At 49.4% G+C, this 14,619-nt stretch overlaps 1 protein-coding gene across 1 annotated transcript in view; it reads right to left on the bottom strand.

The window, feature by feature from the left end:
- Positions 1-14,619, bottom strand: part of LOC8024452 (lachesin) — a 216,959-nt gene that overhangs the window by 134,519 nt on the left and 67,821 nt on the right. The gene's annotated exons all lie outside the window — the stretch shown is intronic.

Below are 14,619 nucleotides of genomic sequence, written 5' to 3'. Positions count from 1 at the left end.
CAAGGTGATTAATACAATCAAGAAAACACCTGTAGCCTGATTGCTGATCACATAGTGCAATCACCAAAGTCTGTGAAACTCCTGCCAGGATTGTTCCGATTTTCGAAATCATTAAAGGCTTTGTTTGTTTTTCTTGAGATGGCAGCTGCAAGTTGTGTGGCTCACATACCTAAGTATGCTTCAATTCATGACCAGCTTTATTCATTCATATTCATCACATTTCTCTAGTCCTCCGTGTTGTTTCCTAGTCATCAAACTATTAGGCACCTGTATGGAGTAGTTACATTTTGTTTTTACGTTTTTATCAAAACGGTTTGTGTCACCCTGTCTAAAATTCATCACCCTTGCTACGAAATGTCAAATTAATCTCACGTTGAGATACTTTTTAAAAGTGGAGATGACCGGCATTAAATGTTGTGTTTCTTTATCACTCCTGTTCATACTTTGTATATTACTTCAGTCAAAAGACACCACCAGTGTTCAATACGCCCCGTCCGAGCACAAGCTTTTCAGCCTGGATAAGGTGAGCGTGAGTGAGCACGTACTAAGCAGTACCGAAGGTAATGAGCGTGCACTGCTGCATTTTCAAAGTTTCATAAATGCTCTTTTTAAGAAAAAAATAAAAGCCAGGCATTGTTGTGGTATATTCATAACATTGTGGCTTTCTTGAAGAATGCGGGCATTCTGAAGGTGTTGCCGAAGGCTTGCCAGGGTGACAGCGCGGTCGAAGGCGACAAGTGCGAGCTAGTACACGCTCTATCGCAAGCTCTTGTTCTGCGAAAGCGCTTCTCAAAGTCGCTCTTGCATGCCTGTAGCCTTTGCTGCCCTACACTGGTAATGGTAGGCAACTCCGGCTGACACAAGAAATCATCCAATCGCTGCCACACTCCGTTTCCCTTTAAAGGGCTGGTGAACCGAAATTTGGATTTCAGAAAACGATGCAGAAGCCGGAGGCGGGACGCTACAATCCCTAAAACACTACTCGTAGTCACAAGGTGATATCTCGAATGGACGGCCGTATTTTTGGAGAAAGAGGTTGAGATTGAACGAGGCCGATGAGGCGCGTGACGTCAAGATATCTCGTTTTCTCCTCTCTGCTTCGCCCCCTCAAGGCGGCGAGGCGGAGAAGACGCGAGGTCGTTCCCTTTCCTTCTCGGAGAAACAAGACAAACAAATCTGTCAAATGCGCCTCCTATTTTTAAAAGTAAGGTCATCCATTCGAAATATCGCTGTATGAGTGATGTTTTGGTGTTTGTAGCATCTTGTTACACGCTTTTGCCGCCGTGTTTTATGGAATCCAGATTTCGGTTCAACATCCCTTTAAGTGCCAGTGAAACTGAAATGCCAAGAATGAGCACGTTGTCCTGAACGACAGTTGCACTGCACAAGCGCGCATGCTTAGCAACATTCAAAGCATGGAGCTTGCTCTTAAAGCCTCTGCATCAGGCTTCCTGTTGCAGCTCGTGGTACCGAAGCAAGCTTTTGGGCAGACACTTTTTTATAAGCAGAAACTTCACCTGGCACCGCAGAGCTCCGACCGGTACTCGGAGTACTTAGTTGCGGTACTTTAGATAAAACAGAAGGGCAACAGGTGAAGTAGAAACTTCACCTGCACCGCAGTGCTCCGACCAGTACTCGGAGTATTTAGTTGCGGTATTTTAGATAAAACAGAAGGGCATTGAGCAGTGCAAACTACGATTATTGTCAGGTAAGAAGTATTCAGTTGCAGTAATTGTTTTGCTTTACATACAAAAAGGCTGGAGTATGCTTAAATGCTGGGCTAGCAACCGATTGCTACCAGGGGCCCTATGCTACACGACGGGACCAAGCGGAATCAGGGGACCGGGAGCCATCCAGCGACCTGGATGCAAAGATGGGTTCAGCTTCCACGGGATTGGTGCCACCTGGATCTTGTCCCAAAGGGCCAGCAGCAGCTGGATAGCCTCGCATTGCGATGCGGGGATGGGGATGCCGCGCGAGCTCGGGGCATGCCGCCCACTCAGTGTGAGGGCCAGGTGCTCCCACTGACTGGCTAGGTGCATGTTGATGAGTTCCTGGAAGGTGTTGTTTACACTTAGCCGCCGGAGCTTGGCGTTCGACGCGTACGGCAGCACCCCCAGTGCCAGCTAGTACCCCTTGCGAATAATCACGTCCATCTTGCCCTTACCTCTCGACAGCAGGTTGAGATACGGATTTGCGCAGGCGATGTGGCTCACGACGAGTGGTTGGGTCAGCCGGATCAGGTCCGACTCCTCGAGCCCGTGTCTGTGACTCGTCATCCTTCTCACCATGCGCATGACTTGCGTGGTTGTCTTGACGAGTCGGTCGACCGTGTACTTGGCTCCGCCGTCCCGCTGGAGGTGAAGGCCCCAGGATCCGAACCCGCTTAACCACCGGCACGGGGGTACCATCCTTTAACGTGAGGCGGATGTCCGCCTTCTTCTTCTTCGGGAATTGGCTTGCCCGCGCGGAGGAGCAACAGCTGAGACTTATCGGGGGCGCGCTGGAGGTTGCCGGCCTCGAGGTAGTTCTGCACCGTCTCAATGACTTCTTCGAGGAAGTCTTGCCTCCCGCTGTCCGATCCCGATGCAGCCCAAATCGTCAGGTCGTCCACATAGAGTGGCATAGAGTGTATGCTTCATCCGGGGAATCCGTTCCAGTAGAGGAGGCGGCTTGCACATCGCCAGGTAACAAGGTGGGTGACAGGACCGAGCCTTGCCGATTGCCCTTGCTCGGTATCGGGATGGTGCTTGTGCGGATGGACTCGATTCCGATGGTGGCCATCCAGTTGCTCAGGAAGTCCCGCACATAATCATACATCCGGGGCCCGCACCCAGTTGAGGCCAAGTTCTCGAACACCAGCGTGTGACTGACGTTGTCAAAGGCGCCCTTTATATCCAGGGCCAGGACCGCCCGCGTTGTCGTACAGGAGATTCTGTCAAGGATATCCTCCTTGATCTGAAGCAGGACATCCTGCGTGGAGGTGTGACCAGAACCCGAAAATGGTGTTCATGGTGGCATTGAGTTCAATACAGGATGGTCCCCTCAAATATCGCTGTAAACAGCTCATCAGGGCATGGGCATTTAAAAAACTGAAATGGAGTGTCCAGGTCTGTGACGCTCGGCGGTATACCTGATAACCTCCATTTCTTTTGGATCCTTTTCAAGGGAGTATATTTTCCACTTCGGGGCACTTTTCTTGTTTCTGGCACTAACTACTGCAGGAACTGTTTCACCCTAACTTTCTTCTTTGCTTTCACAGCACTCATTTGATGTTAATGTGGAAGGGAATTGGCCGGATTCCACTCTTCGTTCCTACGTAAAATGTGCTGGCGTCCAATACCTGCCACAAAAAGGGTACTTGAGATTCCAAAAATAACTAAGAGTGTGTAAACATATGATGCCAGCATTTCTTTTTTTTTTATTTCCAATGAGCAACATTATATTATGCCAAAACTCTCCCTAAATGCACACTGCATTTCACAGCGCGCTAAACTCTGCCGGAAAAATCGGCGCCTGCACGCAAAGGGGCGTCGTTTCCTCAGCAGTGTATTTTACCTTGTGAAATTTTAAGGCGCTCCTTTCTTTTGCAGCTAGAACATCCTTAAAGATACTAAAAATGCGTTCGCCACGGACGACCGAGTCTTCCGCTGGCAAACGCTGTCGTTTGCATACGATACGCCTTGAAATTTTCACCCCATGGTCGATCAGCGCCGATTTTTCCGGTTGCTTTCCCATACCTTGAGCCACCCAGAAACACCGCGCGCCCCCCTAAATAAAAAAAAAAAAAAAAAAAAAAAGAATGGAACGGCATTGAGTGTTTTGTTTACTTACCGACTTTGTGCGTGGACCGCGCCACGTTGCGCTGCCTGATGCACCCGCGTTTTGGAACTAATTCAGTTGACAGTTCCCTCCGAAGATGAAGCAACTGAAGCCACGGCGGTAATCGGACTGGTAGGCTGCTCCCTTTCGAGCGGGCGGAAGAAGACTACGAAGAATTCGGCAGCGAACGGGCGGAAACTCGATTACGTACAGCTTCAGTAGTCGACGCTTTGTTTTCTCGATTGCGTTCGCGGCGTTCACCGTGGACTCGCGCACTCGGCCGTAGCCGAACGGCCGAACCAGCTGGACGGCTGTCGGCGCGCGCAGAGCCGTATATGTAGAGAGTTTGGCCATTCTTTGGGAAGTATAGGAGACAAATGAAGCGGCGCCATTGGCCGAAAGCGGGCTGGGCGTGTTCCAGGGCGTCTTCAGAAATTCGAATGTGACCAACCAGAAGCCGGAAATAATACCCTGGCGGTGGTCGCGAGAAACAAACCTGATAACTGCATTGGAGTAACTCTCAATGACTGAAAATATGGTACACGTGATGTTTCAATCACACTCATCTAAAATGATGGTGGAAGAGTGCGACTACCGGAAAGATCGACATAATCCTTACGCCAAACGCCGAGCGCCGGGAATCTGCCCGTCAGAGCGGTCACACTCTTTCCGCGCAAAACAGAGTTGAGCGGCGCATTCGTTTCTTACATCTTTCTGCATGATCATGATAAAACAACACGTGAACCCTATTTTCAACCACAAAGAGTTACTACACTTCACTCTTACGCACTTATTTAAACCATATACGAACATAGACCTTCGATGATCGATCGGCTCAGAACTGTTTCTCGCTACCACCGCTAGGGGATTCTTTTCGGCTTCTGGTTGGCCAAGAGAGCATGCCAAGCCCTCTTTCCGAGTCTGCCGCACGCCCTGGCACTACCCGCGCCTCCCATTGACCAAACTCTCTACATATACGGCTCTGGGCGCGCGTACCGACAGCGTCGCCATAGCAACCACGCCGCGAGTGTGGTGGTGTGGTTGCCAGACAGAATTCACACGATTTTTTTTTTCTCGTATCTCACGTTGAGTTACTAGAAGTTAGGCGCGTATCATTATAATACATTATGCTGTAAGAAGTTATTAAGGGATATGTGTACCTACCTAAGACAAATGCAGAAAAAATATTATTGAAAAATAAAATTGGCGTAATCTTTTCATATCTTGATTAAGACTAGCGTGGTCACTGGGCGAACCGATGCGCGAAATAGGAGGGCATATATACCGCTCGGGGCACTTGTATGTTTGTATAAGTAGGATGTATGTACTATTTGTTGTGTATTGTGCAATTGATCTGTGCTTGTATGCCCGTGTGTATGTACAGTGTTGTGTGTATGTCCATGTCGTAAGTGAATGTAACCGCGCGGTGGGCAGCAAAAAAACTGTTGTTTACTTTTTTCAAATGTTGATCACTTTTTTTTTCGTCGCTAGATGGGGGTTGTCGCCGCCCAATTTGAAAAGTGTGGCGGTTGGTGATCTATAACTGTTAGAGGACTGGATGCCATTAGTCCATCCGTCGTGTTGATCGCTCCGAGCTGCTCCGAGTTGTTCGGTTCCGCTGCGCTGGTAGCTGTGTCGTCGTGTTATGCTGCCTGATTGCAACAAAAGGAGGTTAGGCGGCTTCCCCAGCGCGTGTTTAGGTGCTGAATGCCGCTGTTCACGCACAAACGTTCATGAGTGGATAACGCACGTAACAGAGGTGAGCACAGGCAATAGTTAATCGAGAGCCACACGGAGCGCGAGTGCGATACCTCCTAGCCGCTGTCGACAGAGGGTGTCGGGGCGATTCGTTGTCAACTTGTCCACGGCAAGTGGGCGTTTTGTTCAATAAAGCCAGCCTGTCAGTGTTTTGTAAAGCTATCCGTTCTTTATAAGCGCTTCTGATGCGATGAAAATGCGACCGGCATTGAGCAGGCCGAGCGAGACTTCGGCGACAGTCTCGGCTGTTCAGTCTCCAGCGGTTTCGGCCTTACTCGTATTATTTGCGGTGTTGGCGCTTGGACATAGAGATGTTTGGAAAGTTTTTTGCGCCTACAGATGACACCAAACGAGCGTGCGAGCCGTATGCTCTTGCTCCGGCGAGAAGCCGCGTACGGCTCGCCAGGCTCGTATCGCCTGTCGCATACTGGCCGCCATATTGTTTTTAGGGTGTTAGCAGTTAACACGATTTTCACCACCTCCGGCGGCTAACACCCTTACACGAATAAAGGCGTTAGCCAGAGGACGAGCCATTTACACGAATAAGGGTGTAAAAATTTTAAGTGTGTAGGGCCTAGGGGAAATTGTTTCAGCCCTGGGTCACCGAATAATCACAGCATTTTTTAGCGAGGAAGTTCCTGCGATCTTTAACCTTTTTTACTAATCGCCAATTTTACAAATTGGCAGTTCTGAAGATTTTTATATAACTTGCTTTCGTTGCAATAGCTTGCATTTGATCGCAGTGTTTTTGGTTTGTTTTTCAAGTGAAAAAGTGAAAGTCGTCTACCACTCCCTGTAACGCCGAATTGGAGCGCAGCTCTTGAGGAGGAGGAGGGGAGGGTACTGAGGGCCACGTATTCTCGAAGGAGGGGGGGGGGGGTCACGTGACCCCCCCGGGTCACGTGACCAAACTTTTTCCGCTAGATTTAGCGGGGAAATTTTTTCCGCTAGATTTAGCGGGGAAATGTTTTCCACTAGATTGAGCGGGAAAATTTAGCGGGAAAAATTTTTCCGCTAGATTTAGCGGGGAAATTTTTTCCGCTAGATTTAGCGGGGAAATTTTTTCCGCTAGATTTAGCGGGGAAATTTTTTCCGATAGATTTAGCGGGGAAATTTTTCCGCTAGATTTAGCGGGGAAATTTTCTCGCTAGATTTAGCGGGGCAAATTTTCCGCTAGATCTAGCGGGAAATTTTTACGCTAAATTTAGCGGGGAAATTGTTCCGCTAGACTTAGCGGGGAAATTTTTCCGCTAGATCTATCGGGGTAATTTTTCCGCTAGATTTAGCAGGGAAATTTTTCCGCTCGATTTAGCGGGGAAATTTTTCCGCTAGATTTAGCGGGGAAACTTTCCCACTAGATTTACCGGGAAATTTACCCATAATGCACCGCGCGGTTACGCCGACGGCGACGCCGCTCAAGCCGGAAACGGGCGCCTAAGAGCTGCGCTCTAAAACTGGCGTTTGCTCAAGTGACGTATATGAAATGGCCTGCTATATAACAATGCATCACCACAGGCTATTAAACTTAGATGCTCAGAGGTGTGTTCGTCTTTGTAATTAACATGTTACGGATGTGTTTATTTCTTACAAGTGTAATATTTATTTTATGTAGCTGGGCCCGTTTTGTGCTCCTTAATGTCAGTGTGCTTGGTTCCAAATATCCTCTTTACAATGCCTACAAAGGCCAAAATGACGTCAGCCGACCCCAACTCACGCATTGGACACGAAAACTGCGTCGCTCGGATGTATGCGCTCGTCAGCAATCAATTCGTCCATGGATATTTGAATCCGTTTTCCTGGCCAATGAGTGTCCTGACAAAACTTATCATCACTTGCGAATGCCAAGTTCTACGGTGTGCTTAAAAAGAACGGTGAAAGCTTGGGGTCATCGCACCGGTGCCCTGTCATGTCACGACTGCGTGATTTCACAGTTCTCTTTTGAGTTGAGGATTACAGGTAAGGAAGAAGAAGTTTAAAAATAATTTCGTGGCCCCTTTAACATGGAAATATGTGCTACACCAGATAAAAATATTGACTTTTTGAATGCCGGTAAACTTCCGAACGACCTTTTGGCCTGTCGGCAAGAACACCTCATATCCGGTGGCCGTCTCTTTTGATGGCGTCAACGATTCCTTAGAGACCACCATGCCGTCCTTCTTGGTTGAACCCCGTCGACGTCGCTCCTCACCAGTCGGTGAGAAAATCTCATAGTGAAAGGATGATCGGGTCTTAAAGAAGTATGATGCTAAACGTATACTCGCTCACTATGGGGCAGTCGAGCAGCAGTCATGTCCCGAGCCAATCGTCCTGTCGTGGCCGGCGTAATCGGATTTTGTTCCATCGGAGCGAAGTCCGAAAGTACTAGGACGGTACGTTCGTCCCACGAAGCGGCCGCCATCCCGGCGGCGCCGAAAACCACTCGCCTTGTCCGTGCACGTACATACCATAGCAGCTCTCGTCGCCCGACAGTCCCCGGGCTGCAAATCGTCTCACTTTTCAGAAAAAAACCGGCACCATTCCTCCAGAGGTTCTTGCCACACCGCGATGCCAAGCGTCGCGGTGTGGCAATTTTCAATGAACGAATGGAGATATCAACTAGATTACAAAGGTTGCCGCCCGGCGTCGCTAGAAGCACGGTTACCATGGCAACCTCCCAGGACCAAAATGGAGATCACTATCAGCGCTTCTGACGTCGTGCATCTAGATAATTTTGCGTCGTGTCGCTACTCTGGCAGCTATGCTGCCATATAGAGTGGCTCTAGCTACAAGGAGCATGACCGATCGTGGAAATAAACAGGAAACGGAAATGCAGACGACATGGCACTCTAATCCACTGCCCCCAGCTACAGAAAAAAATGGGTTGTGTGTATGTTTACATGGCCTAGAACTTGGTCTGCCTCGACGAGCGACGAGTCTCCCAGCTGTAGATGAGAAATTTAGCCAGTGCAATACAACGCTAGCCTGGGGTCTTAAACGTGCAACACACAGTAGTGTGTACCGCACGCCGGTACGATGATTATCAAGATCGAAACGGGAAGGAGTGGGGATTGAACTAAGGATACCTGGGTTCTGCAGCGCGATATTTCGCTCCACGTGCTGCGCTAGCCCACTCGGCCACCGATTCCTCCCCCCCCCCCCCCCCCACCCCCACAGCTACAGAAGGCAACGTAAGGTGTGCGCTCTCCAGCGATCCCTGACAAATGCAGTGTATAGTCTCCATTAACTGAGCTTGGCAATATCAGCCGCAAAACACGATTGCTCTGTGCTACGCTCCAAAGAAGCCAAGCAATTTTATGCCCACACTACGCATTGGGTACACTCCAGTGAAACTGGCGAAAACGGCCACATATCTTGGCGTCACGTTAGACTAGAGGCTATCCTGGGGCCCGGTAATAAGGGAAGTGCTCCAAAAGATTCGAACACATACAAACATTCTCCGGATGCTTGGCGGAACTACCTGGGGAACCTCATCACACATGCTGTTGTTACTGTATAAGGGGCTCATCCTGGCCCGCCCATTGCCCTACCTTTCGCTACACTCAGCGCCAACCAGCTCAAAAACGTTGAACAAGCGCAACGCGTGGGCCTCAAAATTTGCCTCGGAGTTCCCCGCACGACCTCGTCTCGACATACGCGCACAGACTCAAGGATTAACCCTGTAGAGAACCTCATGCAAGAACGGGCGCTGGGCCATCTGACTCGTATAAGCAACTGCGATTCCACCATCACGCTCCTGATGAGGATCGCCGAGCGTGCTGAGTCAAGACTAGGAGCGCACCTCTGCACGCTTGGCGACATAGCTGGCACACCTGGACTACTCGTTCCACTCCCAGATCTGCACAAAGAGCCTCACTCTGTGTGAATCAGCCTTCATATCCCTGGACTGCGAACTAAGAATAACGTAGCAGCGTTCGTAGCAAGGCAGCTCACGGAAGATCACTTAGCTACCCAGTACGATGGGTGGACCCTAGTGTACACCAACGGATCAGTGGACCCCTCTGGAGGCACAGCAACAGCAGCAGCCTTCTTCCAGGCAGCCGATGTGGGTACCAGTGAGCGCCTGGCTTACCAGGCATCTTCCACCACTGCAGAGCTAGCAGCCATACGGCTCGCCCTCTGGGGAATTCAGACAACCTGCACACAGGCCCTGCACTGAGTCATCCTGAGCGACTCGAGACCAGCCTTCGAGCTGCTATCTAGGCTCGAACGGGCCACGCCCCTAGCCCGTTGAATCGCGCAGGATGCGGTCGACAGTCAGCAGGAAGGCAACGACATTGCCATTCCAACGGCTCCCAAGCCACTGTGGCATTAGAGGGAATGAAGTCCTTGATTACCTGGCGGTGCGGGCTCGCAAGGACCCCGAGTGCCCGCTCTCAACCGTTCCCGCTTCTCAGACGCCAAGCTCCTTGTGAGAAGAGCCATCGCCCTACAACACCCGGACCCGGTAGTGGTGGCGGGTGCCTACCAAACTCGGATACCGCGCGGTTTCAACCACCAAACTGCCGCAGTATTGTACAGATTACGGACCGGAAGCGCCTTCACCCCGGCATGGACAAGTCGCTTCAGACTCAATGCTGACCCCATATGCCAGACCTGCAAGGAAAGGGCCGACGCCGAACATCTCCACCTGCACTGCACTGATCACGAAGATAAGTGCAGCAACCTCCGTGGTGCTTGTTCCCACCCAGGGCTACCTCGTACAAACTTGGAGGAACTCCTGCGTCGAAAAGCGTCACGAGCTACTACAGACAAGGCACTAAAAAGTGTAAACAGCTTCCTGTGGAGCACGAAACTCCTTGAGATCCTCTAAGACTTCAAAGAGATTTGGGTTGTTTGCGATTCCTGGGGCTCCCGGAGATCTTACATCCAGAGGTTTTCAGAAGTTCCAGTAGTCGCGATTCTGTACCGAAAGCCGTAAGAAAGTTAACACTCTGAAAAGATCCTTTTCCCCCTCCCCCCCTTTTTCCCCCTATTTCCCTTTTCCCTTTCCTATCAACAGCGACATGTGCACCCAAATCGCAGCTAACAACAACGTTGATTTTCTAATGAACATCGCTTGAACAACAACAGGAAACCGAAACCCATACTCTTTCACCTTATGTTGTACCCACGGTGGAAGAAATACATTTAGGTGATGACCCTGGCCAGTCTTCCCGCGGGGAGCGAGCGACCAGATCGTGTTAGGAGCTAGCCTCGAACCAGGAGTAGTTAGTTCCGCACCGACGCGGAGGGCGCTGAGGTATGGGGTCCCCGTCGGCGGCCATGGTGTCGGCGGCGTAGCGTGCTCTCCTTTTTCGCAGCGAGGTGATGTGGTGGTGGTGTACGACCAGTGGCTGGATCGTGTTTTGCTTTTCCGCTGTGCCGATCACAGGTGCCACCATCGTGCACGAAGGTGAGCCTTAACTTGAAGAAGAAGAAGGAAGAGAGCACAGATTTACGGACTCTGGCAACTTGGTGGCGGCATGGAGGTGGTGATGTACAAGACGAAGCTGTGAGCGAGGGAATGCGGGACCACCGCTGGGAGAAACAACCGGAGCGGTCGGTTTGGGGGGGGATCCCATACTTGGTCGCCATCTATCCCCGTGCGAGTGAAGCGCTCGGTGCGTCGAACCTAATGTGGTCGCCGCGTCGGACAGAGAGTCATCACGTAAATGTGTTTCTTCCACTGTGTTCTTAGAGCAAGGAGCTCGCGCTTGTAGCCATTCCTGCGGTACACCATGTAGGCAATTTTTTTTACTGACCCAGTTCTAGCGTCCAATATAGTGAGAGGAAATATTGGTGACGGCCAGCCTTCTCCTTCGTAATTGGGTTAGAGCCACGTGTGCGTTGGTGCGAGGTGTGCACGGCCTGTAGAACATGTAGCTTTCCTTGAATTTAAAGGTGTATCCACACGACGGACCAAATTGCTGTTTTGATCCGCAGGCCGCGCATCACGTGATCTTACGTCACCGCTTTTCGAGGTCCGCCGGCGGTCCGCGGCCCGCGCTTGTGAGAAATGCCAAGCGCTTTTTTCGCCCGGACCTTGGCGGCGGACCGCGGCGTTTTTAGTATAATTGAAGTGCCAAGTCTGGCAACAAGCCGACTTTTGTTGTTTAGATTGGAGCCCAAATCCAAAAACGTGTTCTTTTGGCGCCAACTGTTGAAGACGAAGAAGACGAACCTTTTGCTGTGCGACGATGGCGGCATGGTGCGACGATCCAACTTTTTACTTCATCGCGCTCGTGGAGCGATTCCCCGCTCTGTGGGACAATAGATGCATGCCCTTTTCGGTTCACTTAAGTCCTCCTCGTCTTCAATAGTCAACGCCAGGGCCACCACGGCCAAAAGTCTCTTTCGTTCAACCTCCATCTTGGCTCCTTACATATAGCCTCAAAGCAGCTCGTTGCATGCGTTTGGCGGAGCTCTGAGGTCGAGGGTTAGGCCGGCCGCTCACTCTGTCGTCTGCTCTTTTGGTCCGCCGTGTGGATGCTCATTGCAGCCGGGCGGCCCGCGGGCCGCGCATCACGTGATCAATCGGTGCGCGGCCCGGTCCGTCGTGTGGATACACCTTTAGAGCGTAGCTCTTAGCCGCCCGTTTCTGGGCTGCGCGGCGTCGCCGTCGACGTAATCGCGCGCATTGCATTATGGGACGTCACAGTTTAACCACGAAATTTAGCGAGTTAAGTTTCCCCGCGAAATTTAGCGGGTTAAGTTTCCCCGCCAAATTTAGGGGGAAAATTGGCGTCATTTGACGTCACAGACTAATTCAGTTTCCCCGCGAAAGTTAGTGGGGAAATTGACGTCACGACTTCGTGTCACGTCACCTATGAACAAATTCAGCGGTACGAGGAGGGTAAAAGGAAAGGAGGAGGATCAGGGGAGGACAATAGAAGGGTACAGAGGAGGAGGAGGGGAATACCCTCCCCTCCGTATCATCCCCTCCTCCTCCTCCTCCTCAACAGCTGCGCTCCAGTTTCCCCTTACAGAGATTTGTAAACGTCTGTCATTTTTTTTTTGGTGTTATTAACCTTTCTAATGTCCTCGTTCTTAAAAGTTTACTTTCTTTTTGTCTGCAAAGATAACAATCATAAAGTGCAAAAAATATAGACACAAATCCAAATTCAACGGTTTTTGTGTGTGTGTGTGTGTGTGTGTGTGTGTGTGTGTGTGTGTGTGTGTGTGTGTGTGTGTTTGTGTGCGTGTGTGTGGGGGGGAGGGGAATTATTCCGCGTTAGTTATATTTTTATAAGTGCACCTATTTGGGTGTGTTCTGATAATACCCGAGTGGTTTTTACTGAAACCCTGCATTTATATTTACTACTTACAAAGATAATAATAAAAAAATTATGAGAAACCTAATTATACTTAAGTTTATAATTTTTCTCTAAATAGGCCCTGTGGAAAGAACCGATAAGACAACTACGTTTTTCTCTTTTGTGCCATGCGTAGTCACGAGTGATTTAGTCAGCGTTTCTAAAACAACCAGCCCGTACACAGGTATACAGCCGCCAAAAGATTTAAATAGCGTAAACTACTGCCATACACGGTGCGATACATGTATATTTGTGTCGATAATTCCTTATTAGATACGCCTCTCAGACGACACAACCCTTATTGTGCATGGACTGAAACATCGATTTTCTTTTCTTTTCTTTTTATTGGGATTTGTAATATATTGTTTTGTTCGACTACCGTTAATATTTGTCCAGCTTTCCGCCTTGCCGATGCTTTATCTTTACCGCCTTCTCATTTTCTGCAAATACATTATTTCCTAGCTTTTTTTTCGCGAGGGCTCGATATACATCTGCAGTTATTAGCTCCTCTCAGCAACTTCTCGTCGTGCTCTGGCCTCGACATGTGTGCGGCTAGACTAACATTGTTATTACGCGAACTAGCTGGGGAGAGTTCGGAGCCGGGAAAAATCGCTCACGAGAAGAAAAAGAGGCAATATCCGAGAAAGCCAAACTCAACACCAGAAGAAGAGGAAGAAGAAGAAAAAAAAGGTAGTTGAAACTAATTACAAAACACACACACGATCATAATAATAACGCGCACCCCAAGGATCCGCGGTCGCGTCTACTTGATATTCGCTTCTCTTCGTTGCGCAGTTCACACTTGCTAAACGCTTCTGGCGACATCCTTACGTCGGCAAACCTGCGTGTACGCTCGAGCCGGAAAGTTTAGCCGACCGTAAAGTGGCGCTGCTGGCGACAGTCAAGTGCATACACTTCCGACGTAGCACTTTTTCCCTCCCCGTTATTAGTGTTGTATTTTTTTTTGTCGCGTACCCTTCGACCCTTTCACTTATTACTTCCACTCCCTTTCTTCCTTCCTTCATTTTTGGTCGTCGTTTTTGCTTGGCAAGTAAGCAAAACAGAAACGTTACGTTAGCGCGGATGGGGGCCTGGTGGAGCGTGAATACAGCTTTATTTTTAGGCAGTTTGGCGCGTAACCCCATATACAGAAGTCGTTCGGTGTGAATCGTTGCACTCGCGACCCCCCCTCGCCTCGGCATTTTTATATCTAAAATGCCTCGGGGAGATCGCGAGGTCCTTTTTTTTTAACCTTTTGTGTGTTTTTTTTGTGTGTGAGTGTGCGCGTCGGTTCTCGCATGATTCGGCTGAGAATGGCTTCGCGAGTAGATGTTATATTCAGACCACACATACAAAGGAAAAAAAGAAGAATCTGCAAGAATTACGATCTCGTTAGCTAAACTTCCACAAGGCCCAGCCTTAAGATGCAAAGTCAAAAGCAAACAAAAATAGCAATATACATGCAGGTTTTTTTTTTTCGTCCACAACGAACATTTTCTTCTTTTTTTTTTCTTCTTCTTCGTAGATACCGAGTTAGAACAGGAAAATATATTGAGGTCAATAATCAAAACAAACAGCACTATAATGGCTAACAATAAACAAACGCAAGGCTTTACAATTCCCACGAATTTTATGATCGCTCCACAGCAAAATTAAGTGCGGGATTCTCCAAAGAAAGCGCCGGAGCACGAACCTTGAAGCGAGATACGTGAACATTGTAAGATCACGTCCTTTGTTTGTTAAGCTT

Source organism: Ixodes scapularis, unplaced genomic scaffold (genome assembly GCF_016920785.2).
Source record: "Ixodes scapularis isolate PalLabHiFi unplaced genomic scaffold, ASM1692078v2 PGA_scaffold1__304_contigs__length_218370807, whole genome shotgun sequence".
NCBI lineage: Eukaryota > Metazoa > Arthropoda > Arachnida > Ixodida > Ixodidae > Ixodes > Ixodes scapularis.
This window is presented reverse-complemented; position numbering and strand designations above follow the sequence as displayed.